The 14,249-nt window shown below is 44.8% G+C and overlaps 1 protein-coding gene across 2 annotated transcripts in view; it reads right to left on the reverse strand.

The window, feature by feature from the left end:
* The window catches only part of FBXL17 (F-box and leucine rich repeat protein 17), a 620,751-nt gene that overhangs the window by 270,277 nt on the left and 336,225 nt on the right, over nucleotides 1–14,249 (reverse strand). The gene's annotated exons all lie outside the window — the stretch shown is intronic.

Raw genomic sequence — 14,249 nt, forward strand, 5'->3', positions numbered from 1 at the left:
AAATTCAGCAAGCCTTCCTGCCGGTCCCAGTCCGGTTCCCCCAAGTTATCTACTGGTTCTTAGTCCAATTCTGCAAGCCTACCTACTGGTATCCCATCCAGCTCAGCAAGCCTTCCTGCCAGTCCCAGTCCGGTTCCTCCAAATCTATTGGTTCTCAGTCCAATTCTGCAAGCCCACCTACTGGTACCCCATCCAGTTCAGCAAGTCTTCATGCCGGTCCCAGTCCGGTTCCTCCAAGTTTTCTACTGGTTCCACTGCAACGTTACAAGTTTCCTGTTCCTGTCATTTATCATCAAAGGCAGTTCTCACTGCCATACAATTCTTATGCAAATAGAGCTATTTACCTTATCCTTGGTTCCAGTCAAGCTGGTCTCTGCTGAATCCAGTTCAACACCTGAGTCAGGTAACTCTCAGACACCAACCATGACACTCATTTGTGAGTAGAGCCCAGGGGTTCTGGTTGTTTATTGCAGCTAACTCTCCCCATTTAGGATCTAGATCTGTGCTGACCAGCATGGGCTGGTGTCGCTGTACGTCAGATGCTGCCCAATATCATCATTTTATGTTCAGAGCTCATGGATGCAAATGTACCCAGGGCACATAAACCACAAGTATACAACATGTAAAACCGATATAAGGCGCTGCGGAAACTTTGTGGAGCCATATAAATAAAGGATAATAACAATAATGTCGGGTACACACTAGAAATATCGTCCGATCCGGCGTATTATACAAAATATCGGACACATCGGCCAATGTGTACCCGATATGTCGCTGATGATGCACACTCCTGCATGCAGGACAGACAAGTGATCTAGTCAGTGGGGGCCATGCTGCCGAATGCAGCATAGCCCCTTCTGTCGTTCCGTCACTGCCGGCATTCGCAGCCCGAGACATCGGGCTAGGTACACATCGCTAAGTGTGTACCCAGCTACATAATTTTATAAAATGCTCTGCACTTATGTTTTTTGTTTCTATAGTAAAACACAAACACAACGTTAGTAGTTTAATGCAACAGTAGTCATCCATTGTAATGTTCAGAGTCTTCATTGGCCATGAGAAATAGCGGAAAGTATATTTGTGTGTCATAACCATAGGGCACAAATTTAATGTTGGCGTCCTGTCAGTACAACATCTAAAATGCCCTTATATCTCTATGCTTGGTGTATATATCTAATGTCACACTGGTAGTTTTCTTTGAAACTAAAGGGGCTGATAAGCAATCAGCAAAAGAGCTCTATTTTTCAACACCAATTTCTTAGCTGCCAGTTCCATGCTTGAAAACAAACAGCAAATCTGCTTCCTGTGTGAGGAAATGAGTAACAGGACTCCAGAGGGATCCTGCACAATCACTGATGTTTAAATAACAGCCTGTCTACCAATCCCTCTCCGACTTCACAAGGTTAAAGGTGGATACAAATGCTGGGCCTTTAGGATATTCACAGTTAGAGCCATAATGTACTAAGCTACAGCTCTGTCTATTTTTAACCACAGTGGACATTGATGGTGTCCAGTGACTGATTAGGTCACTAAAAGATAATTCAATCCAGACATGTAATGTACATTGCACTGAACCATTACTTAAAATGTACGATGTTGTTTTATATAGAAAAGTAAGCAGGGCTGATTGAGCCAGAAAAGAAAGACATGAATAGATCCCAAATGAACCAATCTTGTTAAGTGAATCCAGCACAGTGTGTGAGCTCAGCACTGTAACAAGCTATTTCACTTATAGTGACTATGTTACCCAGGACTACAGCTCCTGTATACTCCCTATTTATGCTACTCATCCCCTAGACCAGTGGTCTCCAACCTGTAGATCGCGAGCTATTGGTAGGTCGCAGTCTTAATTTTGGTAGCTCGTCTAGCTGCAGACTAAAGAGTCAGCTAGGAGCCCACTAGGTGGAAATGGCCTCTGATGCATGCTCCCCTGTGGCATCGACGCCGTGGGTGGAAGCAAGTCAAGTGATTGCCATAGCCGCTCTGATCACCTGACGTGCTTTCCCGTTGTTCCACCCACTGCGTCTACGCCACGGTGAAGCGGCACAATACATGACAGACACCGCAAGTGACTCCAGCCCTCCCAGAAAATCACACAGCAGCCCTGCCTATATCTTTTGCTCCTCTACTGCACTTACCTCCTTGGAGCCGGTAATTAACAGTGAAATGTGCCTGTTCTTAAACTTATGTACAAATTGCAACAATACCACTGTAATAATTAAATGCATTGTTGTTTTCTATTAAACATTTTTCATTTTCATTAAATGGTCTTCAATTGTTCGGTTATTAGCCAGATTTTTTTTCTATCATTTTAGTAGCTCTTCAGGAGGTATAATTTGTCTCAAGTAGCTCACACCCCAAATAAGGTTGGTGACCACTGCCCTAGACTGTAAGCTCTTGCAAACATGGTCCACTCTCCCTTGTATTCCGTGAATAATGTTGTAATCTGAGCATTATAATTATGTGCTCGTATATACCCATGTAAATTGTTGTATGCATACATGCCTACACTCCCGGAAGTCTCACGATTTTTCGGGTAGCCCCTCGCAACCCCGGAAGTGTAGGCAGATCTCCCTCATCCTGCCCACTTCCTAGTGAAGCAGGCAGAATAGGAAAATTTTATGGACAATTTGCGGGTCTGCAAGGAGGGGGCGGGGCTAGACAGCACAATTTGCGTAATCTAGCCCCTAATTACATCACCCATCTGGCCCCGCCACCTGAACCAAGCTGCCCCCAGAAAGGATGCATACAAAGTAGGCAAGTATGGTTGTATGTTTAACCCTACATACAGGAATATGGATTCCTTGTGGCACCATATTCTTAAGATAATAAAATTATTAGGCCCCAGCAGTAATCTGCCCAGAACACGTCCTTTCCTGCTAGATACCAAACCCTTTCCTGAATTGCTGTTCCCTCAGCCATCATTGGTTTTCTGCCGGTGGTAAACAAACAAAAAAAAAAAAACATTGACTATCAATGGCTGTTACTATTAAGTTCTGTTTCATGAATGGAGCCGTTTCATGATTGGAGATGTCCCCTTCTGGACAATCGCCCATTTTTACATAATTAAAATTCTAGCTCAGAATCGTATGCACGGTCTGATCATTTTAGTGGCTAATCCTGGGAGGTGATATGGGGAGGCGATGCAGACGCGGGCGAGTGGCTGAAAGCGGCTGTGATCAAAGGCGAAACGTTGCTCACGCAGGAGGCCATACTGTACTCAGACAGAGAAACCGCACCTGCCATAGGGCTAGTGCAAGTGTCCATGGTGCGACCCATTGTGTGACTAAAGATGGACAGTATGGAAATGCAAATGGGCGCCTCGGTTCTTTACAAATCAGAGGCATATTAGCAAAAAGATGCACCGGCAATTGTGGTAAAATACACAACCACGTCTCTAAAGGCGCATATCCACTACAAGACTAATGAACGACGGAACGATAACGACATTGTTATTGTTCAATCGTTCATCATACTGTGCAGTGGATAATGTGCCCACACTGAATGATATGTCGTTCAGTGCAGGCACACTCCCTCGCCCCGAACATGCACAGCCTGACAATATCATCAGGTTGGGCAGTATGTTCAGGCGATGACAGACGCCAACAACGACCAGTGGGAGCGCGCATCACTGGTCGTTGCCAGCATAGTCACTGCATGATTAATGAACGATTAAGTAATCGTTCAACAATTCATTTGTATCGTGTAGTGGATATGTGTTCAATCATCCATTTATATTGTGTAGTGGATATGCGCCTTAAATCAGGCCTTATGACCGAGGATGGAAACTAAGATTTTCCCGCATTAAGCCAATTACTGCCACACAAAAGTAACAAATAAATAAATAGGACGATTGTCCAAAATCGGAGAGCTCCATTATACAAGTATTAAGGTATAGTTACACAATGATGTTCCTGTGTCTGAGAGAGCCCACAGAAAGCTGCTTGAACGAATGTGAATTTGGATTACAGGAAGCGTTGAAGATCATCAAAATGAGCATTAATATAAATGTAATCTATCTGTTAACTAAAGGTAATAGATTTTTTTTAATCATGCTTTTAAACTGATAAATGCATGCCGGCTCTTTGTACTAACACCAACAATTACATGGAGAAATAAGCACAGTAATGATATGAAGGCAATACGAGAACCATATCTAAGAGGTGCAGAGCACAAGGAGAAATTAAAACCTTCACAAATAATGGATCATAATCGGAGTACTGTATATTGAGCAGATAGGAAGTGCTCAGGCACAGCTGGAGAGAATCATGTATAAAACACCGGTGATTTTAACAACTATGAACTACAGTAATTAATATTTAGAAGAATATACAAAGGTTAGCATATCTTCTGTATCAGCGCTATACCCCGTTCTCTGGCATGTTTTCTTTTTACAGGAACCAGTTCATGGACATCCATATATAACATGACATATTGCAGTAGTCTCATTGGGCCTGATTCTGAGTTGGGAATAAAGCAAGGTAGAGCAAGTAACTGTGCACCTTAGTAAAACCATGTTACCCTGCAGGTAAAGCAGAGATAAAATGTGCAGAGAAATCAGATCTGAGAGAGGCATGTACAAACTGAAATCTAAATAGCAGTTTAACAATAATGCATTGCTACATGGTTTGTCCAGGCGCATAATTACTTGCTCTTTCTTGCTTTATTCCCAACACAGGCCCACTGTTCAGACAAGTTGGTGTGTGAACTTCTATCCATACAGATACATGTTACACAAACATACCCTACAGTATATGTAATTCATGACTCAACAGGGAGTTGCTGGATTTAATTCAGATCAGCTTTGTCTCTGTGGAACAGACCATGTAGGCCCATGTCTACAGGGGCGCATAGAGGGGGGGCGGGTACAGATTACCCGGGCTTCCTGAGGGGCTCAGGTCCGGTGCCACCCCCTCCTTCCTCACAGCAGCCCAGCACACAGCATGTGCTGAGCTGCAGTGGGAGACTGCTTGGGCAGCAGCCACAGCAGTTTCCTATGCCTGTGTGATCACACTGATCACGCCCACCTTGGCTTTGAGCAGGGCTGAGGGGGCTCAGAGCGCCTCCCCTCCCCAGCACACAGAACCACGAAAAGCTTTTTTTTTTTTCCGGGAAGGAGGCGTGGCCATGCCTCCCTCGATTAGGCCACGCCCCATTACCCGGGCCCGCCGCGGCTCTTGGCGGGCCTGCATGTCTAATGTGGGAGGTACTCTGATGGCTATAAATATATTTGTTTTCTTCACCTAAATCAATCCCACAGGTGTTCCTCAACACAGTGTATCCATAGTTAATGCAGTGAATTAAAATGCCAACCACAGAACGCTCTCTAAATAGCCTGCCAGTGAATAGGTAATACTCCTGACTGAAACTCCTGCAGTAATCGTCACTGGCTACCAATCATAGTGACAAATTATTGAGTTCTTGTGTTAGTAACTTGGTGGGCTAGTAAGGACAACAGAGTGATACCATTGGAAAAGCAGACATTGGGTTCTACCTTTTCACACTAGCAATCTGAACTTGTGTTTAGATCCCACCAGGATTTGCACCTACTTTCTATACAAGCCAGGATGACTAGTGACGGACGTGGTCTGAATATCGGCATTCAGAATGTCAACATGGACTTCATGTCGATATAGACAAAATGTTGACATTGCTAGAATATCGACAGTTGAAATATCAACAAAGTTAATTTGTGAATTTTAGGCATAACACTACCCTAACCGCATCATAACCATAACCTAGTGACCGGGTCTGAATCAGGCCCTCTGTTTTTAAAAATGACTGGGTCCCCCAGGACGCACCGTGTGCACACTGCAGAACAGCCAGTCACAGCCGGCTGTGATTGGTTGGGGAGATGCTTCCAGCAGTGACTGGCTGCTGCGCACCCACAGCAGCCAATCCCCGCCAGCAGCATTCACCAACCAATCATAGCCGGGGGTGTCTCAGCCAATAGCCGCCGGCTGTGCATTCCACTAGACTTCCACACTGCTCCAAGTGTCCTGCCTCCTAGAATGCCTGACTACCTGTGCGAGGCTGGACCGAGAGTACACAGTAACGAGGACCGATCGCCAACCATGAGACGGACAGAGATCCGTTTCCATCGACTGAATGATGCAGCTCCTCTCATACCTATTTTATTAAGCACCCTGCTGAAATCTATGACAGGCACCACCTGCTGTTCACCATAGTTACTAGAGGCTCCCCACAGCACAAGGACAGGAGAGTGATGCATTTTCGGGGAATAACTGGTGTGCCGCTGACACTTTACTTACGGTAATAAAAGAACGATAAACCCATTTGCCTGTACCGTTTTATACATAGATTATGACCCGTATTAAATAATACTCTGCTCTCCCATCCGTTCCCCTTGTCTGTACCTCTTCTGCTCTCCTGTGTACTCTGCCCTCAAAACTGTGCCCCCTGTTCCCCTCACCCAATGTCTGTACCCCTTCTGCTCTCCTGTGTACTCTGCCCTCCCACTTCTGTGCCCCATTCCCCTCTCCCCATGTTTGTACCACTACTGCTCTCCTGTGCCCCCTTGTACCATCTTTCCATATCTGTACCCCTTCTGCTCTCCTTTGTACTCTCCCCTCCCATCTCTGTGCCCTTCTCCCCTCTCCCCATGTCATGCTCAGTGCAAAATAGTCGCTATAGTGAGTTTTTACGTGCTACAGGTAGTGGGGCATAAATTGTGATGGGACCCAAAAACTGTAGAGTAGGACCCCAATTTTTAAAAGTGAGGGGTCATTGGGACCCATAATTTTTTTCGTTCAGCGCGATCACTGAACAGGAACAGTCGACATTATTACAATAGAAAAAAATTGGTACCCTAAAGTTCACAAATCAAAGCAGCCTATACACACCAATAAAGGAGCTACATCTTTGCTCCAACAATTAACAGGCTAAATAAAAAACAATTGGGTATAATGGAGCTCTGTATATACAAATTATAAACACTTTCCTTTCAATTCGTGTGCAGTATTATTTTTCATAGTTGGTTCAAACATCAAATAATAAACAGAAAAAAAAATCCAAATACAAATAGTGTAGTCCAGTTATCACAAGGTATATAAGTTGTTATTGTTCTTTGGGCCTGATTCAGAGCCGGTCGCTATTTGCGCTCGCTCGTCCAGAAAATATGGGTGGCTATTCAAATGAACCGTTCGCTGTTTGCGGTCTGTTCCCGCCTCTAGGTCTGACCGAGCGAACAAAACTTGCGTCGTTTTTTGGGAAACTACGCCCCCTGGCCGCTCGCATCCTACGTCATGTCCGCTATTTATTAGATTAATCGAGTACATCGAACAGGGTATGAGCTGCTCACTATTCTTGTAGTTGGTTTTTGCTACCACAATTTTGCGAGCAGTTCTGGCTAAAAAAATAACCCAGTGACGTGGTCAATGACGCTGCTGTTTTAAATATGCACACCCATAAAACGCCCGTTTTGACCTTTAAGCACGCCTGCGTTCGGATCTCCACTCCCCGTTTTCAAGCACCTTCCCCTGTTACCACCCACATACGCCTCATCCTGTCACTCAAATTAGCAGGCATTTGCTATTTTGCGAGCACATGAATTTCGGCCGCACTGACTGGTTCGCGCATGCGTATAACGATCCGTACGCATGCGCAGTTGGGCAAACATTGCTCGGAGCGAACGAGCTGTCGCTTACGAGTGGCTCTGAATCAGGCCCTTTGTATCAAATATTTCTTTTCAACCACCACCATAAGGGGATCGGTAAGATTTACCGCCAACCGTTAAAATCGCGACAGCGGAAGCCCGGCAGAGGTGAAGATCTCAACAGGGGATTCAGGTAAGTAGAATAAAAGATACTAAAAGTCCAAATAACATGAATGGATCATCCAAAAGTAAATCCTCTAGTATGGAATTGTTGATACAAAGTTCCAAATTTGTTGCAAGTAGGTGGAATTATATATAGTGAATACTTTCCTGAAAGAAATGCAACAATGTCTCTGCTAATGTGCAGTCGAAATGTTCACATAGATTCCATAAATATTGCCAAACTAAGCTGTATATCAGGAGCGGCCAACCAGTCAGAGGCAAAGAGCCTAAAAATATCTGTAGGTATGTTAAAGAGCAGAGATCATGCAAAAAGGGGCATGGTCAGCTAGGCCACACCCCTAGTATGTTGTTTGTAGAAGCATGTGAAAGCACATGCAAACAATCACCATGGAGGTAACTATTAAAGGGAAAGAAAAAGCCAGAACAATATAAAAAAATGAAAAAAACGGATCCACTTAAAATAGACTGAAACAAGCAACATACACAAATACACTGAAAAATCCACATAAAATACATAAAAAAAAGATTCACATAATAAAGTCACTCCAGCCCAACTATGTGTCACTTCAGCAGCCGCTAATGTGTCACTTCATCCCCCATTGTCATTCCAGCAGCCCCTCCATGTGTCACTCAAGCAACCCCCCATGTGTCACTCCAGCACAGAGCTGTAAATAGACTTTTTGGTGTTCTGGGCCAGAAAGAGCATTGGTGCTCCCCTCTGTTTTTTAAATAGGGATATTAGATGCAAGTCCAAAAAAGGGGTGTTGTCCCGTACGATGATGAAGAGGTAGCAAACCCAATGTACCACTGTTATCCAGTTGTCACTGCCAAATACAGTGTGAATGCAATGGCTGCAGTGATGATACAAAATAATTATGCAGTATAACTCACCACCTCTAGTAGGAGTAGAAGAGCGCTGGTGAAGTTGCACCTGCAGCAGGATTTGTCAGTCAGAACAGCCGTGCACAAGACTGGAGACCGCAGTGTACATCACCGACTGAAGGTACAGAAAGAGTGCTACTTGTAATGTATACGCAGCAAAAAGCAGCAACAGGGAGGTCCATGTATGTACCCTGCACCGGCAGCTCAACTCACTGGCAATGGTACTCGAGGTGTGCTGGTAACACCTGGGTCTGGAATTGGTGGCTGTGTTCAGGGCTGAATTCAGAAATTGTGGGGCAGATAACTCCATGTGTAAGGTGACTGCATTGCAAGATGTGATAGATTTGAGTCATGGGTATGACAGTATTTTGAAATGTGTGCGTTAAATGAAAGAGAATGTGATTGAAGGTGCTTGGGGAGGTGGCCAGATGGGGGGGGTTGACTAGGGCAAAGATAGGGGCAGCAAAGAGATGCCCAGTATAGAAGAAAAGTAAACTACAGAAAATTGCATCACCCCTGCTCTGCGGTGCCTTGTGCCATGGCACGTTGCACCACCCTAGTTACAGCCTTGCTTCAGCAGCCCTCTCATGTGTCACTCCAGCAGACCCTCATGTGCCACTCAAGCCCCCCTCTCTCCCCAGGCCACTACATTCTAGCCACTTTCCCCCACACTCCATCCCACTTCACAGGCCACTCCAGCAACCCCACATTTCACTAAATTAAAATAAAAAAACCCCACAGCTCTTACCCTGTCACAAGTTGAGCTCCGCCTCCTGTTTTTGGCATGACATCACCACAACGCCCATGCCTTCGGAGTGGAGCAGACTGCTGCAACAAAGGACGAGCCTCCTCTGAACAGCTGCACGCATATCAGAGGAGGCAGTCAGGGGAGCTGGCATGGGAGCCACATCAGAACAACAGAAGAACCGCATGTGGCTCAAGAGCCACAGGTTGGCCACCACTGCTGTATTGTATAACGCTTCTTACCGATGCAGCATGTGCAGTAGATCTGTGAGTCCGTTCTAGTGGTATGGTAGCTCGCTCCCAGGTCCATGCTGAGTGTCAACAGTGCCGTTCACCCCGTCTGACGAAACCGACGTCTCTACCCGGAGGGGAACGGTGTCCGTCAGACACGTGTAGCTGCCGGACTTCCATGTCTCCTCTGAGTGTTGTAGGACAGCGGGTGGGTAATGATTAGCTGAGCTTGGTAACCGCTAGTTGTGACTGCGGTAGGCAAAATAGTGAGGCCACAGTGGGATGCAAAATCACGCTGCAAGCTTCCTTCCTGGATCTCTGTGTTGAATGGCAATATGGAGAATAGAGGATTTGTAAACAGTCTTCCTTCATCCTAACACGTTTGTTAACTCCCTGGTAGAGACGTCGGTCTCATCAGACGGGGTGAACGGCACTGTTGACACTCAGCATGGACCTGGGAGCGAGCTACTATACCACTAGAACGGACTCATAGATCTACTGCACATGCTGCATCGGTAAGCAGCGTTATACAATACAGCTTACTTTGGCAATATTTATGGCATCTATGTGAACTTTTCCACTGCACATTAGCAGAGACATTATTGCATATTTTCAGGACAGTGGGCCTGATTCAGAGCCGGACGCTATTTGCGCTCACTCGTTCAGAAAAAGGGGCCGGCTATTTAAATTGAGCGCTCGCTCTTTGCGGTCTGTTGACGCCTCTATGTCTGAGCGAGTGAGCGAACAAAACATGCGCACACTATTTTGTAAAGACGCCCCCTGGCCGCTCGCATCCTACGTCATCTCCGCTATTTATTTGATTAATCGAGAACATCGAAAGGCGTCTGAACTGCTCGCAGTGCTTGTGGTTGGATTTTCCTACCGCAATCATGCGAACAGTTCAGGCTAAGAAACAACCAAGTGACGTGGTCGATGACGCTGCTTTGTTAATTATGCACACCCTTAAAACGCCCGTTTTGACCGTTTGGCACGCCTGCGTTCAGATCACCACTCCCCGTTTTCAAGCACCTTCCCCTGTTACCACCCACAAACGCCTCATCCTGTCACTCAAATTAGCAGGTACTCACTATTTTGCGAGCGCTCGATTTCCGACCGCAATGACTGGTTGGCGCATGCGCAGATGTGCGAACATTGCTCGGAGCAAATGAGCGGCCGCTTACGAGCGGCTCTGAACCAGGCCCAGTATTCACTATATATCATTCCACCTATTTCCAACAAATTTGGAACTTTGTATCAACAATTCCATACTAGAGGATTTACTTTTGGATGATCCATTCATGTTATTGTGACTTTCAGTATCTTTTATTTTATTTTATATATTTTTTCCTTCCATTCTTTATGAAGGGGTTATCAATTTACAATTGTGTTAGCTATGATCATTATATTTACCTAAGCTCACATTTTAAGATTTTATATGATGCTGGGACCCAAGCATTAATGTCAGTATTACACTATTTGTCTAAATAAATAGTTTATACCTTTACTATATATATATAAAAAGTGGGAGGCACATATAGAAACCGTTGTAATTCCTACACCGTTCACCTGATTTGGATGTAATTACCCTCAAATTAAACCTGAAAGTCTGTAGTTAAAGCACATCTTGTTTGTTTCATTTAAAAGCCATTGTGGTGGTGAATAGAGGCCAAAATATGAAAATTCTGTCAATGTCCCAATATTAATGCACCTGACTGTATATGTGTGTATATATAATATATGTGTGTGTGTGTGTGTGTGTGTGTGTGTGTGTGAGTGTGTATTGAGTATCTATTGTGATTGATATAGCGCAGTTCCTTATATACACATTCTGATACTTTTTGTTGAAGAACTACAGAGTTCTTTTTGGAACAGCTGCTGAATCGATCCCAATATATCTATTTTTACTATATTTTTGATAATTTTGATAATTTGATAATTTTTGATAATTAGCGCCGACTGTTTTTCTCCACTCTATCCATTCAGACAAGTAAACTAACCTAACCTCCCCCCCAACCCTCCTTTAGGGGTGCCTAACCCTAATCCCCCTCTAAGCGCCTAAACCTAAGTCTCCCGGGTGGGTGCCTAACCCTAACCCTAAACCTCCCGGGGGGGTGCCTAATCCAAAGTCCTCCCCCCGGGAACCCCTAACCCAACCCTCCCCCACCCCCTGCGGCTGTCTGCACCCGGCGCCCCGGCTTACCTTCGATCGGGATGCCGGGCGTCGGGCTCTTGGCGTAGGTAAAATGACAGGCGTCGGGATTTCGAAACCTGTCATGAGACACTTGCCGGGATTAGACAGTCGGGATGCCGATGGTCGGCATTTAGACCATCGGCATCCCAACTGCATACCAAAAAAATAAACTATTGTATATATGACAGGGTGGCCCCTAAACACTTCCAGCTGTATAAAAGGCATGCAGCAATACACTTGTATGGGATCTGGAACCACCTCTTTCTTTCAGGTTCTCAGCCAATCATGTGTATGAATCCAGAAGGCAGAAGATTTTTAGCAGGATCCCAAACACCACAAGGTGGTTCTCCTTCCTTCCAGATAAGTCCTTATTTCCAGAAGCAAGAGGTCACCCACCAATACGTTTCATACCCCTCAGGGATTTTCTTTAAGATCCCTAAATATGTAATTTTTGGTGATGAACCATAGTTCTTTGATACTAGTTTGATAATAACTTGACACAGCCAGGAAATATAACCATTACTTTTAATATGCTTGTTCAAAGTTCTAAACGCCTCCAGAATATCAATTATCATTACACCCCAAATACACAATGCAAGGCTTCACATACCTTCAGCCAGTATACAGTGTATTATGCTTCTGAGTGCCTGACCGCTGTGAGCAAGATACCAGCCAAAACTGAAATTATTATTGTAGTTACTATAGAACAGTGTTGTTTGTGCAACAATATAAGCACATTGATTTTAATGTCAACAAGATTCCAAAGGGGAATGTTAAAAGCATCCATGACTAGGAGCCATTTGAACTCAAGATGATGATGTTTTTTAATTATTATAAAAGTGGGATGAATAAGTATCTTAAATACATGGCTAGAAATGTATGTTACCATGGTCCTATTATCCATAGCTCTCTTATTATCGATCTGTTTATTTTATTCCCCTCTTCATTGTTCCTAGATGCTTAGCAGAATGGTTTATTTTGAGCATCTAGATTCTACTAGACAAACACTTATGATTCAATGTAAAAAAAAACCTTCAGGAAATATTGTCTTAAAATGTGAATGTTAATGGAAATGATAAAACTAAGACCAATGAAAGCAACTTGAGACTTTATATGCTTTTTTCTGTACAAAGATGGGAATAGGCACTTTCTAGGCCATAAAACGTAAATTAATTGTTACAATTCTGAGCAAACACACCCAACAAGGGTGAAAATCCACTATACACAAAAGTTGTGCATCACGCAACCAATCTCTCATCTCTACATTAGACATTCCAACCTTCACTTAACTCTGTCTTGCAGTGCATGTTTTACAGATTGCCTCAGTATCACAAGTGAAATAATCGGCCCTCCTGTGGAACTTTTAAAATGTGTCAGCCAGTACAACTGTACTGTATACCAACTAGGAGTATGGGCGCCGAGGGGGGGGGGGTACAGTTTACCCGGGTCCGGGCTTGCTAGAGGGGCCTGACGGGGCCCGGGTCTGGCGTCGCCCCCCCCCCCCTCACAGCAGCCCAGCACACAGCTTGTGCTGGGCTGCAGTGCGAGATTGCTCGCGGCTGCTGCAGCAGCCGGAGCAGTGTCCTATGGCTGTGGGGGGAGCGATTACACCCCCCCTCTGCTTAGCGCAAGGCTGGGGGGCGTACAGCGCCCCCCTCCCCAGCGCAGCGTAAAAAGATTTATTTTGAATTTTTTGGGTCAAGGGGGTGTGGCCACACCTGCCGCGACTGGGCCACGCCCCCTCCTTTACCTGGGCCCGGCCGAGCTCTCTATGGCCCTGCCTAGGAGATAGGGAAACCTAAGAGTGCATGTGTTCCATGAGTACTGGAGTTGGAAAACACTGATCTAATATTAAAAAATTCTAAATCATTTGCTTATTTGAGTTACATAGGCGGAAAACTGAAAGCTTCTCAGGCAAAACAATGCGACTAGTCTTACTAAAAATCCTATTATTTCTAGCTACTGTACTATACAACAAATATACACAATGGGGCTGATGCAGAATGAGTACTATGTTAGTTTGTGTGACATAATTTGTGCGCTTTCACTCTGCTCATGCTCAGAAAACAGACGTAAACGCAATTTAGCATGTATTGGACACCTGTGACTCCTTACAACCGGGGAGGCGGTATGGGGGAGGAAAGAGGAGTTCTGACATTGGCCAAATACAGTAAGGGAGTGCCCACACAATAGTTAAGCAAATATTCACCAATTTAAAGTCATATTATTTGCATTGTCGATGATAATTGTCAACATTTCCTCGTTGCTTTTGATTGGATGATAGCGGAATCACCGCCACAGTTTATTCCACTGTATTAATTGGTTGCAGCTATCAGGGGCTGGCTGGCAACTTTCCACCTGGGGGGCAAACACAAGCAAGTGACCCCAGCTTTTCTACCAGCA

This window comes from Taudactylus pleione, unplaced genomic scaffold, assembly GCF_031769625.1.
Source record: "Taudactylus pleione unplaced genomic scaffold, aTauple2 ptg000202l, whole genome shotgun sequence".
In the NCBI taxonomy this organism is placed as follows: domain Eukaryota; kingdom Metazoa; phylum Chordata; class Amphibia; order Anura; family Myobatrachidae; genus Taudactylus; species Taudactylus pleione.